Source organism: Tiliqua scincoides, chromosome 15, assembly GCF_035046505.1.
Source record: "Tiliqua scincoides isolate rTilSci1 chromosome 15, rTilSci1.hap2, whole genome shotgun sequence".
In the NCBI taxonomy this organism is placed as follows: Eukaryota; Metazoa; Chordata; class Lepidosauria; order Squamata; family Scincidae; genus Tiliqua; species Tiliqua scincoides.
The window spans coordinates 2,311,679-2,328,561 of record NC_089835.1 but is presented as its reverse complement, the minus strand read 5'-3'; the positions used below and the strand labels follow the sequence as shown (position 1 = coordinate 2,328,561).

At 43.7% G+C, this 16,883-nt stretch overlaps 1 non-coding gene across 1 annotated transcript; it reads right to left on the bottom strand.

The window, feature by feature from the left end:
- Positions 1 to 16,358: 16,358 nt before the first annotated feature.
- Positions 16,359 to 16,432, bottom strand: TRNAR-UCU (transfer RNA arginine (anticodon UCU)). The gene has a single exon. It is a non-coding gene; the product is annotated as a tRNA-Arg (tRNA).
- Between the last annotated feature and the right edge of the window lie 451 nt (positions 16,433 to 16,883).

Below are 16,883 nucleotides of genomic sequence, written 5' to 3'. Positions count from 1 at the left end.
TGGTCCAATGGCAAGGCAGAGGCCAATGCGGTTGGTTACAGCGGCGTTGCAAGAGTTGTCAGAACCTGACTGTGTTCAGCCATGAATTGCCTCAGGGTCTCCGGCTCCGGATTTTGCCTCGAGGTTGACTCCTGAAGCCTTTTCCGTAACTGGATGTAGCCACAAGGCAGTGGAGGTTTGGGATCAGAGTTCTAGCATGAGGTCTAGCATGGAAGAAAAGATGGCTATCAATGGAACAAATAAGAAAATTGGATCCCAATTCTACGCACATCTACTCAGGAATAAATCCCATTATAGACAATGGAGCTTACTCCTAGGTAAGTGTGTATAGGATTGCAGCCTTAGAGTGGACACTCCTCTTTCCTCTTTGCCCTAAGGGTCTTGACATCTATAGAGTCCCTGCTGTTTATGTCTTGACATCTATAGAGTCCCTACTGCTGTTTATGTCTGGTTCTGCCAGCTGCAAAACTGGAGCAGGTTCCAAGAAGGGCAACTGAATATAGTAAAAAATCTGGAAAATGAATCGTATGAGGAAAGATTGAGGGAACTGCTTTAGCCTGGAGAAGAGGAAGCTAGGGGAGAGGAGAACATGTCCTGAAAGGCTGTCATTGCATGGAGGGGGGCAAAGATTTATTCTCTGCTGCCCCACAGAGTAGAATGAGATCTAGTACAGTGCTCCCAAACTGTGGGTCATGACCATTCAGTGGGACAGGGACATGGTTATTGGTGGGTCATGAAACTGACAAGCTGATAGATGAGAAGGAAATTGTATTGAGCCCTGTGGCAAGTAAAACTAATTTCCACATGTGCGTTTACTCATGAGTCAGCGACTGTGCCTCAGTTCATTTCAAAAGGCAGGCCAAGAGGAATGCAATGCCACCAGAATGGTCCTGATCTGCATTAGATCTGCACAGCATTAACCAGAAACAAGTGTGCCTTACTCATGCAGCTCAATACAAGCTCAATACCAGAAGGAGCTTGAGTTTTTGTAAATAAAGGAAATGAAAAAGTAGTATCCCCCTCAGAAGCAGGGATGCTTCCCCTCATCTCCCCAAAGCACATCTACTCAGAATTGACTCCCATTATTGGCAATGGGCTTACTCCCAGGTAAGAGTAGACAGAATTGCAGCCTAAGAGAGAAGAGGGGAAGGGTGCACATCAGAGAAGCGACTGGGGGAGCAGCACTCTCACTGGGTGCTCCCCCCACATGCCAGGCTTGCCCCCCTTCCTCCCCCCCTCCTGGCTGCTCTCTTGGCAGCCAGGCAGCCAAGGATCCCCCCTCACCCCAGCAAAGATACGGACTTGCCAGTCAGCGCAGGAAAGGATCGCGGCTTCCGGGCGATTTCAGAGAGGGAGGGAGGTCGTGATGCAGAGGACAAGAACGGCAGTGGGGCAGTGGCGGCGGTGATGCTGCTTTCAAGGCAGGCTCACAAGAGGGGAGACCGCGGGGGTCTGCCTCTGCTCACCCAGGCCCTGTGTTCAGGTCTCGCCCACACTCTCCAGCCCAGCCCAGCTGCGGGGGGGGGGGAGCTGCTCTGTCTTGCAACCCCAAGGCAGCCCATCCCGTCAAGGCAGCCAAGCTGACAAAGGCTGGTGGGGAGAAGCCTGGCTGGCTCGTCCATGTCTCTGCCGGTCCTTCTTTGCCTGCAGTCCAAGCCTGCACTCCCCAATTGGCCCCCTGAGGGAAGCCTCCAAGTGCAGAGCTGGAAGGCAGCAGCACGATTTCTGGGGAAAAGCGGCACGCTGCTTTCTTTGCACATGTGCAAGCCGCTCTTAGTTACGTCTCAATGCCCAGGCTTTGCCCACTTCCAAAATGGCGTCGCCTAGGTCTTTTGCCATCTTCCAAGTTGGCTGCTGCCAGCTTCTCGCAACCCACCAGAAATCGGGTCGCGACCCACCAAGTGGGTCCCAACCTACAGTTTGGGAACCACTGCCCTAGGTCATTCAGGTAGGACAGATTGCAAATTTTTATAAGCTGAGAGGTGTGATCTCTTGCTGCCTTCAGAGAAAGGACGGTCCTGTCTGGGAAATGAATTTGGGTGAGTGTGTGTGAGGGACAGTGGAAACTTGGGGACCTCAGTACCTGGTGGAGAGATGTCCTGCTCTCTGAACAAGATGCTTTGCTTCTCAGGAAAGGTGTGCCGTCACAGCAAAGCCTGTAGCTTGCAGGTCTGTGTTCACATTTCAGATCTGATCTGGCGAGAACCTGGATATCTCTGCACTTATCATGCTGAGGATGGAGTTGAAACAAGGAGCTTGGTTACCTTCTTATCTAAACACAGAAATGCCCAACAAAATCTTCCGCCAATGCCTCTTGTCTTGCTCTCTTCTGCCAAGGCAAGAGGGACCTTCTTCTGTACTTAACTCAAGACTCAGGAGAGAAGGGTGTTTTTTTTCTGACTTTCTTGGTGCTTTGGGGCTGGAGAAGAAAACAGTTTCTCCCTTCACCCGTATGGAGCAGGGCCCTGGTGGTTCCTCTCTCCTGGTTGGATAAATCACAAGAGTCAGGAGAAACCACAGATCCGGGACTCACTATGGGCTCAACCCATGTGCATGTACAATGAAAACGTGGGCATCAACACAGGAAGTGGACCTGCACTCAGTTGGAATGCTGCTCCTTCTAGCTGGGTCGTCTGCTCTGACTGACAATGGCACCCCAAAGTTTCAAGAAGAGGAGGATCTTTCCTAACCACCTCACCCTGGGCTCCTTCAGTTGTAGGTGTCTGAGATTGAAGTTGGGACATCTTGCACGCAAAGCAAATGCTCTGCAACTCAGCCATGAGTTCTCCCAAAATAGGAAGGTGCTTTCATTGGGATCAAAGGTGATTCATTGGGATCATTGGTCCATCTAGAAGAGACAGTCCCAACCCATCCATGAGGCTGGCTGAGATGTTGCCTCAGGAATCAAATTAATGGTGGTGGTGGGGGGAATCTTCCACCAATCACTCACTTACCTCCATTGCCCCTCCATTGCTCCTCCATTGCGTCCTAGAGAAGGGGGATGCAGAGCCCTGTCTGGTGAACATGGAGCTTAACAAACACTCTAGATTAGGTGCCCCCCCACCATAATAAAATAAGATAAAAACATGGGCTTAAGCAGTAGCAAAGTGAAACATTTTTTAAAAGTCTCTTATAGCTAGGTGGGTCCCGACTGAGTGTTGTTTAAAAAAGTGGGTCCTGGCGCTCAAAAGTTTGGATGGGCTAGGAAGTCTTTCATCTGAGTTTGGAAAGAACCAAACACACCAGCTGTTAGATACTGGCTCTGTAGTCATTTGACAGGCTGTGGTAATGGAAAAGATAATATAATCTGTAAGACCTAAAGAAGCAAGAATTCAGACTAATACATTTCAGGAGACACGGGCACCGTTTATTAAGTTTTGGGGAATGTCTGCTCAGAGAGATGGATTTCTGACAGCTGTATATTTGTGTATTTTCTCCTACAAAGGCACTTTGTACAAAATTTCATTTGGATGGAAATGTTGTAGGTATTTTTTTTAATACAATCAAAAATAAGGTACATGTTTCAGAAGATCTTATTTCTGAGGAGGAATATCTATGTTTTGCATGCAGAAGTCTTTAGTATCTCCAGTTAATGGATCTCAGGTGACAGTCCTCAGACCGGTGGGTTATCCCAGAGTTGGGCAAAAGGCTTCACACCCCTGACATCCTTATCTGTTCCTCAGCGGGTTGTCCTCAGCAAGACAGGTTGGGGCTGCAGCACTCCAGACAGCCCCTGTGAGGCTCAGAGGAAGGAGGAGATTTAATTTGCCTCTGTACACACTTCCCCTCCCTGGCTCCCCCCTTGTCTAGAGATTTTTTTTTTTATAATGCTTTATTTATTTCAGATACAGATAAGGAAAATTGGATAGACTTAGGGCTAGGACTACATAGGTTACACACGAGAGTGGTGGCCATCAATTACAACAAACATTAATCCACACAAAATTAATAATCAATACAAAAATTATCATATTCTTTAACCCAGCTGGTTAATACTTTAACATTCCATATTTTTCCTCTAACCTTATCTATCCCATCATAAAAAAACAACACTTCAAACTTTTACTTATACACTCTTCTTACCACTAAACTAGTCTCTAAAATAAAATCTTTCTTATCTAATTCTTAATTTCTAATATGACATCTAAAAAAAAAAAGTCTCCGATTACAATGGTATTACCTCCTTCAATATCTCTTAAAATATGTTATACATCATTTTCCATAACTATCCAATCAAAAAAGGCTTCAAATTTTTACTTATAAACTCTTCTTACCACTAAACTAACCTCTAAAATACAATCTCTTATCTGATTCTTAATTTCTAATATCACATCTAAAAACAAATATCTCCAATTACAATAGTATTATACTTCGCTTATCCGCCACATATTTATTAACCCAAAATACCGATTTAATATTTTCTCCAAAATAAATTGACATCTATAATTTATTTTATTTACCTTCTTTTTTTTTTATAAAATAACCCTTTTATTTGTCTTAATAACACTATAATTTACACAATACTTATATTCCAAAATTGCAATTCCATCTAATTTATTTCATATATTTACCACTTTAATTTTCATGATACTTATATTCCAAATTCCCTTTTCATCCAGTTTAATTTAATCTAATTAATAAAATATTTATCTTAATACCACTTAATTTCCGCAATATTTATATTTCAAATTTTCATTTGCATCTATTTTAATTTAATATATTTAAAAAAAATTCTATTTATTATTCAACCATTTCGCCCTTCTTCTTATTGTTTACTTTGTACTCTATCTTATTGGTGTTCCCTCTTAGTCCTCCTACTGGTTCTTCCACTTCTTCTTTTTCTTCTTTTTCTTCTTAAGTCCCCCCTCTGTTTTTCTTTCTTCTTTTTCATTCTGTTATTCTTGAATTCAATCCATAAATTCTTCCTCTTCTTGAGACAACTTGCTCTCTGAACATTTCGTCTTTTTTCTTCCTTAAGATTCTCAGTTATTATGACAGTTGCTTCTTCCATCTCATGTCCCATTTCAAAATACTCCACTTCTTTAACTTCACCCGACAGCTGATCCATTCTTTTTTCTTCTCTATTGCTTATAATCTGTTCCCACGAGTTTACAAGGGAGGAGCTTATTTGCCCAATTTGTTCAGAGAGTTCTCTGACTTGTTGCTCCATTTCTCTTCTAAAATCCATCAGAAAGTCCACCAACAAGGCTTTCATGGTCATCTTTTAGATTTTCAAAAGCCATTTTTATCAACACCAACTCGAGCCACTTCCTGCAGGGCTACTTTCCAAATTTTTATATCCAAAAAAAATCAATCAAATCCACAGTCAAATTAGGTTAGTATGCCTTTAAATAACCAAAAGAAAAGAAAAAAAAATTCAAGCCTCTTGCTGAGAAACTGAAACCGAGAGTAGCAGTGTCCAGGCTTAAATAAAGGCTTTTTGCTGGGAAAATGAAGGTGAACTTTATTTCCTTCGTTGAAGATTACTTATTTATTTCTCTTCGGTACATACCTTTAAAAAAAATATAATCTTGCACTTACTTCAGCAGGGGAAATACCAATTCACCTATTCCCCCCCTGGGTGGCTAACAGCCAGCGTGAATAATCTTGAATTATCTCCTCCTCCTCCAGACTTCTTACTTACAGTTCTCAGTAAAACTTTGTAACGAGCCAAGTTCACGCACTCTTAATAGCTTTTTTCGCTGCGATGTTGTTGTATCTAGGCCATGGAAGGACGGATTTTCAGCTTTCCGAGCTTCTCAAAGATGGCGCCTGGGATAGATATGCTTCAGCACAGAGCAAAACAGAGAGAAATCCTTGAAATTGCCTGTTTCTAAGGACCCCCCCCCCCGTTCAAGCTCTCAGCTCTTCGTACCATCTTCCTGGCACCGAAGCGTACCCTAGTTGTTTAGGCACATGAAAACATATCTATTTCACAGTCTCTTCGGGAACCCCCAAAGTTCACTGCAACTTCACTGAAAGTTAGCTCCGCCCCCCCTTGTCTAGAGATTTTAAAGGGACATGCCTCCATGGTTTCCCTGATCTGTGGACCGCACCGAGGTGCAGGCTTCGAAGAGCTTGTGGTTTTGGGTGAGACACATAAAATTATGCATGAGATGGAGAGAATGGATAGGGGGATGTTCTTTTCCCTCTCACAAAACACCAGAACCAGGGAACATCCACTCAGATTGGGTGAGCAGACAAAAGGAAATATCTCTTTATCAGCATGTAATTAATTTGTGGAACTCCTTGCCACAGGATGTGGTGATGGCGCCTGGCCTGGGTGTCTTTAAAGGGAGATTAAGAACATAAGAAGAGCCCCATTGGATCAGGCCAAAGGTCCACCTTGGTGCCCTTCCTTGCATCTGGCATTCTGAGGTAGCCTACTTCAAGAGGTTTGCCCATCACGGCTTGTAATCCATGATGAACTCTTCCTCCAGAAATTTGTCCAATCCCCTTTTTAACCCATCCAGGACAGATGCCATCACCACATCCTGTGGCAAAGAGTTCCACAGACTAATTGGACAGATTGATGAAGGACCATCACAGGTGACAAGCCATGATGGTATGTGCAACCTCCTAGCTCTAGAAGTAGGTTTCCTGAGAATGCCAGGTGTAGTGGAGTGGCAACAGGAAGCTTGTGTCTTGTTGTCTTGTGTGCCTTCCTGAGGTATCTGGTTGGTCTTTGTGAGATACAGGAAGTTGGGTTAGATGGATCTTTGGTCTGATCCAGCAGGGCTCTTCTTGTGAGACAAGTTCCTAGAATAGCTTTTCTTTCACTCAAGGCTTGGTAGTGCCAATGTCTCCTATTCTGGGCTGCTTGTTCCTGTGGTTTGGAACTATCCTGTCTGGTGGAAAGTCCAGGCTGCATTTGGTCTCTGGGGCTGACAGGTCCCACTTCCACAGGTTGGGACTCCAAAATTGGTGCAGGGGTCTTGACCACTTGCCATAGAATCAGCACATTTGTCAAGGGCTCAGCCAACCTCGACGTTGGCCACTTATATACATTGGGAGTGGTTGAGACGCCTCTGGTCAAATGGATGTCACAATGACAACCTCCAGGTTTGAACTGCTCTCCACTGGGTGTTGGATAAAGAGGGCAGATGATATTTAGTTGATGAAACAGAGCAGTGGTTCTCAAATGTTTAGCACTGAGACCCACTTTCTAGAATGAAAATCTGTTAGGACCCACCAGATGTCATGATTGGAAGTGACATCATCAAGCAGGAAAATTTTTAACAATCCTAGGCTGAAATCCTACCCACAGGAGGAAGTTTCATTGACTATCATTGTTAAAATAGTATACATAGTACCTTGTTAAAAGTACAGGTCTGTAACATTTCCCCAAATGCAGTCACATGCCATGGTAGCATCAAATCTAATGTATTAAAAATAAAATATTGAAATGAATGGGGTCCCACCTGGAAATGGTTTGTGACCCACCTGTTGGGTCATGACCCACAGTTTGAGAAACACTGAAATAGTGGATCTGTTTGACTCATAAGCAGAACCCTCGTGTCCACCTCCCAGGGGAAGGTCTGTTTTGCCTCTGGAGCTTTACATTAACAAACAGTTCCGGGAATTGCTGTCCTAATGAGTCTGTTTTCATTTTGCTCTCTCTCAGGAGGAAGGGAGAATCTCATCATTCGCACTCGGGAGTTCTGTTTGTTTATGGGGAAATGAAGCCAGTTCCCCTCCGGTAGGATGTGACCCAGTGTGGTCCCCCCCCATTCCTTTGGGGGTGATGAACCAAATCCAATTAAAGGAATAAGAACAGAGACAGAGGGGAAACTTCTACAGTGAAGGGAGTAGAAAAGTTCTTCAAGAAAGAGACCAGGACTTTGGTATGGAGTTTCTGTGTGGTTTCACCCATCAGCATGTATGAATGAAAAAAGTGTTCTTTTACTAAATCAGACCGTGGGTCCAGTTGCCAACCCAGGCTGGCAGCAGCTCTCTCAGGTTTCAGGTAGGAGGAAGTTCTCCTTGGAGTTGCTGCTTGGGCTTGTATGTAGAGTAGCAACCCCTTTGCTGAGCAGATCAAAGCCTGGAGAGCGATGGAACTGTTCCTTGGTGACACCAAGACCTTGAGCCCTGTGTCTCAGTGCTGGATAGTACTCTGTTGCTACTGTTTGCTTCATCAGGGGCATGGGAGAAAACCTGCCCGAGGACCCACATAAGTGTGGGGAATTTGCAATGATTTTCCTCAAATAAATTGCACTTGTAACTGCAGAGAAACAAATAACAGAGACATGAATCATGTCCCACATGGATGGGACAATTGACATTTGCTGTCATTCAGTTGAATATGTCTCTAGATCTGGGTAGGAGGTTTGGTCTAGAGGGTTGAGCCTCCATTTGCCTGAAGATAACATCCGAAGGTCACCAGTTTGAGGCCACCGGCACCGTGAATGGCGAGACTTTGAAGCAACTGACAAGCCGAGTGGAGTTATTCCACCTGCTCTTGGAGAGATGAAGGAGCTGCTTGTCAGCCTGTGTGGAAGGAATCTGGAGGCCAGGAAGTGATAACAGACCACAAAAGATCCATCTGAAATGTTGTGCGGTTCTTGAAAGATAGAACCTTTCTTCAATTGTAAAAATCCCTACGGGGATTTAGAACAGCCTGCCTATGTAAACCGCCTTGAATTAAAGTCTGAGGAGAAATCTGACAACCAAGAAAGAAAGGCGGTATATTGATAGATATTTTAAGGGTTAACCTAACTTCTCTCAGATAAGGAAAACACCCAAAATTAGGAGCCAAGGTTTTGACTAGTTTTCTGTTAAAACCAGGATAGGAAAAGTCATTATGTCAAGATGACCTGCAGAGAGAGAAAAACATGTGCGTCATAGCTTTCCCAAAAGGAACATTCCAGGGTCTTGTGCAATCAAAGTTGCAGGCCAGAACTTCTCCATACATGGCTAACAGACTTCCCAGTTAGGGCTGGAACCATGCACCAGTATGCCAAATAAGGAGAGGGAAGTGACATGTAATATCACATGGGTCACTTGTTTGTGACAGAGTACAAGTAAAGGAGTTTTGGGTGTGGTTTTCTGAGAAATCAAAGATCCACCATGGGGTAACTTCGAACCTGTATCCATCCTAATCTATTCTTAATCTGTAAATAGCATGTAAATAAATTTTCTATATGCTTTTAAAGGAGTCTATGTCTGCTTAGCATTTGACCCAGAGACCAAGTCCCAGAAATCTCTCTATCAATATAAATGCCTGTGATATTATTATTATTATTATTATTATTATTATTATTATTATTATTATTATTATTATTATTATTATTATTATTATTATATAATCTGAATTGGAGCAGGGATGTGCAGACAGGGGATGCAGGGGGAGGCAGAGCCTCACCAGATCTAACAAGTCTGGGGGAAAAGTAAGGGGGGGAGCACAAAGACCCATCAAGCAAAAAAAAGTACCTTGGATTTCTGCTCTGCTCCTTTCTTCCTGAGCAGAGTCAGTGAGTTAACACACACACATTACAATACAACGGAAAACATGCAGATTACTGCGGAGGCAATCAGCAATCACTGAGGAGGCAGCAGGCAAAACTGCCTCAGAAGGTTAGGCTGCATTTATGGCTGTGCTTCCAATGAAAGAAAGGCAGGGCTCCTGTATCAGCAATCACTGGGGAGGCAGCAGACAGAACTGCCTCAGATCGCACTATATACATGAAAAGGGAAGCTAAGCTGTGCAGGTTAGCCTGCTGCTGTATAGTGTATTGGGGAGGCAGCTATTAAGCTGCCCCAAGAAGGGGTGTGTGTGCTCTATCCTGGCTCTCTGTCGCTCCAGAGTGGAGGAAGAAGAGGTGAGTTAACAAATTATTAGTGGGGAGTGTGTGTGTGTGTATTCATGTGGTTGTGTATCCCCAGGCCTGGACCTCACTGCACATCACTGATTTGAGAGGACACCAACATCCTGTGTCCAATCAAGGTTTCCTGTTCAACAGGATGCCTAATTTTCCTCCTTTAGCCCCCTTCTGAAAACAATGGGTTAATGACTATCCTATAATTCCTTGCTTAAATGAGAGAGACAGACAGGAAGAGGTGGGCTCTCTAGCTTTTCTCTATACCTGGCTGAACAGGAAGTCATCAAACTGTATTTTGTTTGGAAGGGGCTGCTTTCTGTCCGGCTGGGAAAAGAAGACACCATTGCAGAGTGTGCCCAGCTATGAAACTTGCGTTGAATTTGGGGCACTTTCTATGCTGGTTCAGCAGAGCCCAGAGGGAATCAGGGAATTTCTGGATGAAGATGCTGAGAATTCTGCAGGAGAAAGCCTCATTCCCTTTGTGGGACTACGATTCCCACAGTTTCTGGGCTGAGAACCGTGGCAGTTCATTGACTGCTCGGGGAAAGTCACCATCCTTGCCTCTGCAGTGGTGCTGGAGATGCAGCTGCCCCGGTGGTAACTACAACACAACAGTAGCAAAAAGATCATGTCATGTGGATGAATGACCTAACTAACAGGCTTGGATGAAGAGATGGAGGATGATGATGGTGAATATGAGAATTAAACTCAGCTTTTCTTGTCTTCTGTGATTGGTGTAGGATTTGGATTCCTGAGGACTGTGATAGTTTGATTTTTTTTTTTAAAAAAAGCCCAAATCTTTTTTTTAAAAAATCAGGTTGCTATTCCAGACTGGGCTAGATGTTCGCTTAATGATCCAATCACATAACAACAGGGATAGGAGGATGTATCCCGTTATTAAGTGGCACACACTCTGTAATGTGTGAAATATGCAATAGCTAGAGGTGTGGTTTTTCATCTCTAACTGGAGGTGTGATTTTCAGTGATAACAAAATAACAACACACATAACACCATTTTCTTCACTTTTCATTTTTGTAAAACAAATAAGCCAAAAAAACCCAAAATCTCAAAAAGAAAAGGAAAAGAAATAAAATAAACTGGGAAATCTGGGGAAAATAATTAATGGGGTGGACTGGGGTGTGTGAGCATGGGTAATGACTATGGCTACATCTGCTGACACTATACCACCTACCTGGTACTCTTTTTAAGCTATTACAATTTATTATTATTATTTATTTTTAAAAAATGTGCTCTTGGAATATAACACCACTTTCTGCACTTTCCTTCTTTGGGGGAGAAAAAAACAAAATCTCCAAAAATAAAAATATTTAAGAACAACTCTAGCAATAGTATAGATCAGTGTTTCTCAAACTGTGGGTCTTGAGCCAAATTCAGGTGGGTCCCCAGTCATTTCAATATTTTATTTTTAATCTATTAGACTTGATGCTACCCTGGTATGTGACTGCATTTGGAGAAATGCTACAGATCTGTATTTTTAATAGGCTACTCTGTATATGCTTTTAACTATGATAGTAAATGGGACTTACTTCTGGGTAACTGTGGGTAGGATTGCAGCCTCAGATTATTAAAAATTTTCCTGCTTGATGATGTCACTTCCGATAATGACATCACTTCTGGTGGGTCCCATTCTAAAAAGTGGGTCCCAGTGCTAAAAGCTTGAGAACCACTGGTATAGATTGCTGAAATATCTTTATGATTGATTTCCTTTTCTTATCTCCTCCTTTTTTTCTGAAATTAGATGTCCTGTATCATATTCTCTGTCGTTGTTTTGTTCTGTTTGTGTATGTTATTTTGTATGGTGTCTTCACTGTACCTTTCCTCACTTAAAGAAAAATTTAAAAAAAAAAAAAGTTCTACTCACAGATCTCAAACTACATTTCCCAAGGGTTGCAAGGACCTTGAATCCTCATGTGCTGCTATGCACTAAAGGAACTTCCTTCCTTCAAGGGGCAAGAACAGAGCACTGCGACAGCTTGTAAACCTGACCCAGCCAGGTAAACCTGACCCAGCCAGACTTAGCCAGGCATCTTGAACCAGCCAGGTAAGTTGGTTGTGACTGGAAAAAAGGAGGGATTTGGAGATCAAGGGACTGGTTGAGTGGATGCAAGCAAGCTGGTCATTCTTCTCTGGCTCACTTCTTCTCTGAGACAAGCACTCCTGCCTATTAGACCCCTTCCAACTCTATGTTTCTATGACTCCAAGGCTCTGAAGCTCATCTCTTTGCTTCAAGCCATTTCTGCCAACATTGCATATACACAACAGGGATCAAATGTGGACCAGGCAGAAATGGGTTCAAGTTTGCCTCAAAGTTTCTCCTGATGTCAGATAACTTATGGAACTTTTGCAGCCGCAGTGGGGAATTCAGCTGCCAGTCTGTAAACAAGATCATTAGTCTGTTTGGGGAGTGTTTGGATCCCATCCATGGAGGATGGAAAAATAGATGAGGCTTCCCCAGTGGAAGACACTCTGGGGCACATTCTCAGAAGAGCTTATTTTGCAGGTGTTGGATCCCCAGACAAGTGAGGGCACAGAGTGGTTCCCAAAGGGATTCTAGAGTTTTGGAAATCAGATGATGCGTCTGTTAAAAAGCCTTTTCTCCCACAGATTGAAGGAGGCTTCCAAGTGGTAGGGAGAGGAGGAGGAATCAGGCAAGGGCCAGTTGGCTGCCCTGAGCACAGAGCAAGTGAATGAAAGCTGCTTTTGGTACCTCCTTGCTCGCCTCTTCCAATCCATGGATGGCACTACGGAGATGGAGCAATTAATCTTGGATGAATCGTTTACTCTGCCCTGTGTGAGTTCGCTCTTGGACAGAATATTTTCCAACCACTTTGGGAATGAATTCATTCTTTAAATGAACAGATCACCATCCATTCCACTGTCCTAAATGAGCCATTCCTCTCCCACACATGTGTGTAGGTAGGTGGGTGGATGATTCATTCATCTTTTCCTCTGTCCACTTGTTCCCAGGACCCAGAACCAGCCACTCCAGACTAAGCCACCCCACTCCCCATCACTGTGCCTGTATTTGTTTTGTTTGAACCACAATGCACAGAATTTTCATGAAAACTCCTGCCTCTGTCTTCCTGAAAATTTGCAGAGATTGTTCCAAGGGTCAGCTCTTCATGAAGTCAGGTGTCTATGGACCACAAAACAAAAATAATTATAAGTCTCTAATGCTGTCTTTATGAATTATGTGAACCTTGCTCCTATCTTTCTGAATTTTAGCCCAGATCTTATCTAGATAAGGGGCTTAAGATTACCTGTGAGTTTCATGCAAATGGCCCACAGAAACATGTGGCAAGAAGATCAGATCTTTTTGACTCAAAAACTTCAATTGTTCTAGAACAAAAGCCCCAGCACCTATTTGGGATCAGTTAGCTGACATTGGAGCTGGTTTTGTCCCCTTTATGGAGTGCTCCCATCCTGTAAAGGTCACCCGCTTCTGAAAAGCAATTAAAACAGTTGCAACTAATTCAAATCAGTGGGAAAGGATTGAAAGATTATTCCAGACTGAAAGGAAGCAGCCATTCTAATCAGGCCCCAAGTGAAACAAATTGTTGAAACGAGCCAATGAAATGAATCAGGTGATGAAATGAAGCGATATCCAAAATGAACAATTTTCTTTTGCATGTTCCTAGAGGTTGTTGCCATATCTTGTGGCAGTGAATTCCATAGATCAGTTCTGCACTATACGAAGAAGTAATTCTTTTTGTCCATCCTGAGCAACCTGCCAACGAGATACAATGTTGGTAAAGCACCACACCAAGAGACTCTTCAGCCACCTGTACATCTGATCACATCAAGATGACTTTTTACAGTGCTTTTGAAATGTTGTTGGTTGGCAACCTTCAGTCTGGAAAGACTATGGTATAAGCCTACAGTTGAAATGTGCTGCTGGTGGTACAACTCGATAACAAGTTGGGTGCCTATGCCGTGAATGTTCAATCAGGTGTGTGCAGAAAAGTGAACACGCCCATCTGAAGGGAGTGACCAGATGTCATAACTGCAAAAGAGGAACAAGCACCCCAAAATGTAGGACATCCAAGAAAAATGTAGGACCTGACAGAATAAAAGCTGAGAACACTCGTATGCTGATTTCATGTGGTTAATTTTAAAATGATATTACTTACTATTAAATTTAAAACTATATTACATGTAATTTATCCATTCCAAGCAGGCTCTGTGCTGCCTGCTCCCATGGAAAAGGAGGACATTGAAGCCAGGACACAAGGTTAAAAAAGAGGACATGTTCTGGATAAAGAGGACATCTGGTCACCCTGCATCTGAATGCTTGCAAGTGGCATCAAGTGAAATATAGGCCTGTTTGCAAGGTCTAGAGATGTTTTGGGGCATCAACTCAATCACTCGCAAAGGTTTGAAAGCAAAGCTCTACCCATTTGCTACCATGGTCAGCTCCCTATCCCCCCCCCCTCCCAAAAGGCAAGTGCTTACACTGGGAAGACTGAGGGGGTGACACTTCCATGGCCCAAGAGGTGTGTTGTCCATATCCCTCTCTCACTGTTGTTCCTCTGCAACTGGTATTCTGAGCTAGGCTGCCTCTGTTTGTGGAGCCACCCTCCCAGATATCATAACTGGTCACCAGGGATTGACTTATCCTCCGTGAACGTGTCTCACCCCCTCTTAAGGCCATCTGAAACCAGTAGCTATCACCTCACCTTGTGGCAATGAATCCCATCGATTAATTCTACAATGTGTGAAGAAGTCTCCTCTTTTGTCCAAACCTAACTCCAGCCATTCAGTTTCAGCAGATGACCCTTGATTCTAGTTTGGGTGAGAGGGACAAGAACTTTTCTCTCTCTGCTCTCTCCCTACCATGCATCACTTTGTAAATCTCAATAAGACCCCCCCTCCCCAAATTGCCTTTTTTTCTGAGCAAAAAAGAAAAAAAATCTTTTTTCTGAGAGCGACTAAAATGATTACAGGGCTGGGGCACCTTCCTTATGAGGAAAGGCTACGGCGTTTGGGCCTCTTCAGCCTAGAAAAGAGGCGCCTGAGGGGGGACATGATTGAGACATACAAAATGATGCAGGGGATGGACAGAGTGGATAGGGAGATGCTCTTTACACTCTCACATAACACCAGAACCAGGGGACATCCACTAAAATTGAGTGTTGGGCGGGTTAGGACAGACAAAAGAAAATATTTCTTTACTCAGCGTGTGGTCGGTCTGTGGAACTCCTTGCCACAGGATGTGGTGCTGGCGTCTAGCCTAGACGCCTTTAAAAGGGGATTGGACAAGTTTCTGGAGGAAAAATCCATTATGGGGTACAAGCTATGAGGTGTATGCGCAACCTCCTGATTTTAGAAATGGGTTATGTCAGATGCAAGGGAGGGCACCAGGATGAGGTCTCTTGTTATCTGGTGTGCTCCCTGGGGCATTTGGTGGGCCGCTGTGAGATACAGGAAGCTGGACTAGATGGGCCTATGGCCTGTTCTTATGTTCTTATGTTCTTATAAAAAGGCCCCAAATGCTCCTCAGAATCCTTTTGGCTGCTCTCCTTTGCACCTCTACCAGGGCTACAAAATCCCTCTTGAGGTGTGGCAACCACAACTGGACATATGCCTCCATATGTGGCCACACCATAGATTTACATAGGGACCATATAATATTAGCCATCTCAGTCTTACTCTCTTTCCTAATGACCCATGGCATAGTGCTAGCCTCCTTCAGCAGGAGGGTGTGACATTTTCATGGATACATTTTCATGGATTTCATGTGACATTTTCATTTCATTTTCATTTCCACCTCCACCCCAAGAGCTTCTTCCTGGTTCATCACCAACAACTTGGACCCCATTAGCGTATCTTCAAGTATATGAGAGTTTAAGTATCTCTTTCCAGGCTATTTTGCAATTCTCCATCACCTTGAGTCATCACTTTTCTAAACTAACCCCATGTTTTAATCCAGGGGCATCCAACTTGTTTTGTACAGCAGGCCAAAGAGCATTCATGGCACCTGCTGAGGGCCAGAGGTGATGTCATTAAGCAGGAAGTGACGTCATTAAGCAGGTGATGATAACAAGTACTTTTTTCTCACTTAGGAACTCGTTAGCTGCAAATGACAAAAGAGAAAATACACAAATCTTGAAGATTTGAACCCTCTTGAAGAATCTGGAACCTTAAGTAGAATTTCTTATATCCTTTGGAGGCAATCACAGTTTGCAAAAATTTGAAAGGATGTTATTTTATGAAGAAGAATAGTTTTGTAGTCATGTAGAGAACAAATAGAAGGTCATTACGGATAACAACAGCAATAATTAAAACAATGAATTCAATTAATGGAAGAGCAAAAGAGACAACACAAAAAAAACCCACAAAGGAGGAAAAGAAACTGATTCTCAGTCTAGGGATGGAGCTCTGAGCTGGATGAATGATGCAGGCGATTCCAAGAACCATCTCTCATTTTCCTTCCAAAACCCTCCAGAGTGAAATATAATTAATTAGCATTCCTTACGTGAATCTGTGCGAAAAATTAAGACACCTGTCTCGGAGACCATCTCTGCCGGGACTCGAACCCGGAACCTCTGGATTAGAAGTCCAGCGCGCTCGTCCATTGCGCCACAGAGACCTCACCACAAGCTCAGCATCAGGACCAGAACTGAAAAAGCACATACCTCCTGCATCACTGCAGAGCGAAGCCAGCATCCTGCTATTTCTGTACAGCTTGTGCAGGGGGGCAGAGGGAAAACCTGGAGCTGGAGCTGGGATCTCTGTAGCTCTACTCATCGAATAGATCCCACTCAGCATCCCCCCACCCTTTGCTTGCAGGAGGGAGGTGAAGGGGGAAAAATTCTGTGTATAATTCATTGGGTATCTCCATCTTTATCACAAAGAGAGGAAGAGACAGCCAAAACCCGGAGCATGGATTCCATTTCTGTACAATGGACAGTGTGCATCTCCGGAGCGACACGGCTAGTACCATGGACAGCGCAGCAATCCCGGGCTTGGATGTAACAGCTGTATCCCCTGGTGGGCTCCTGCCAAGATTCCTCCCCCATCCAGAAACCAGCTAATACTCA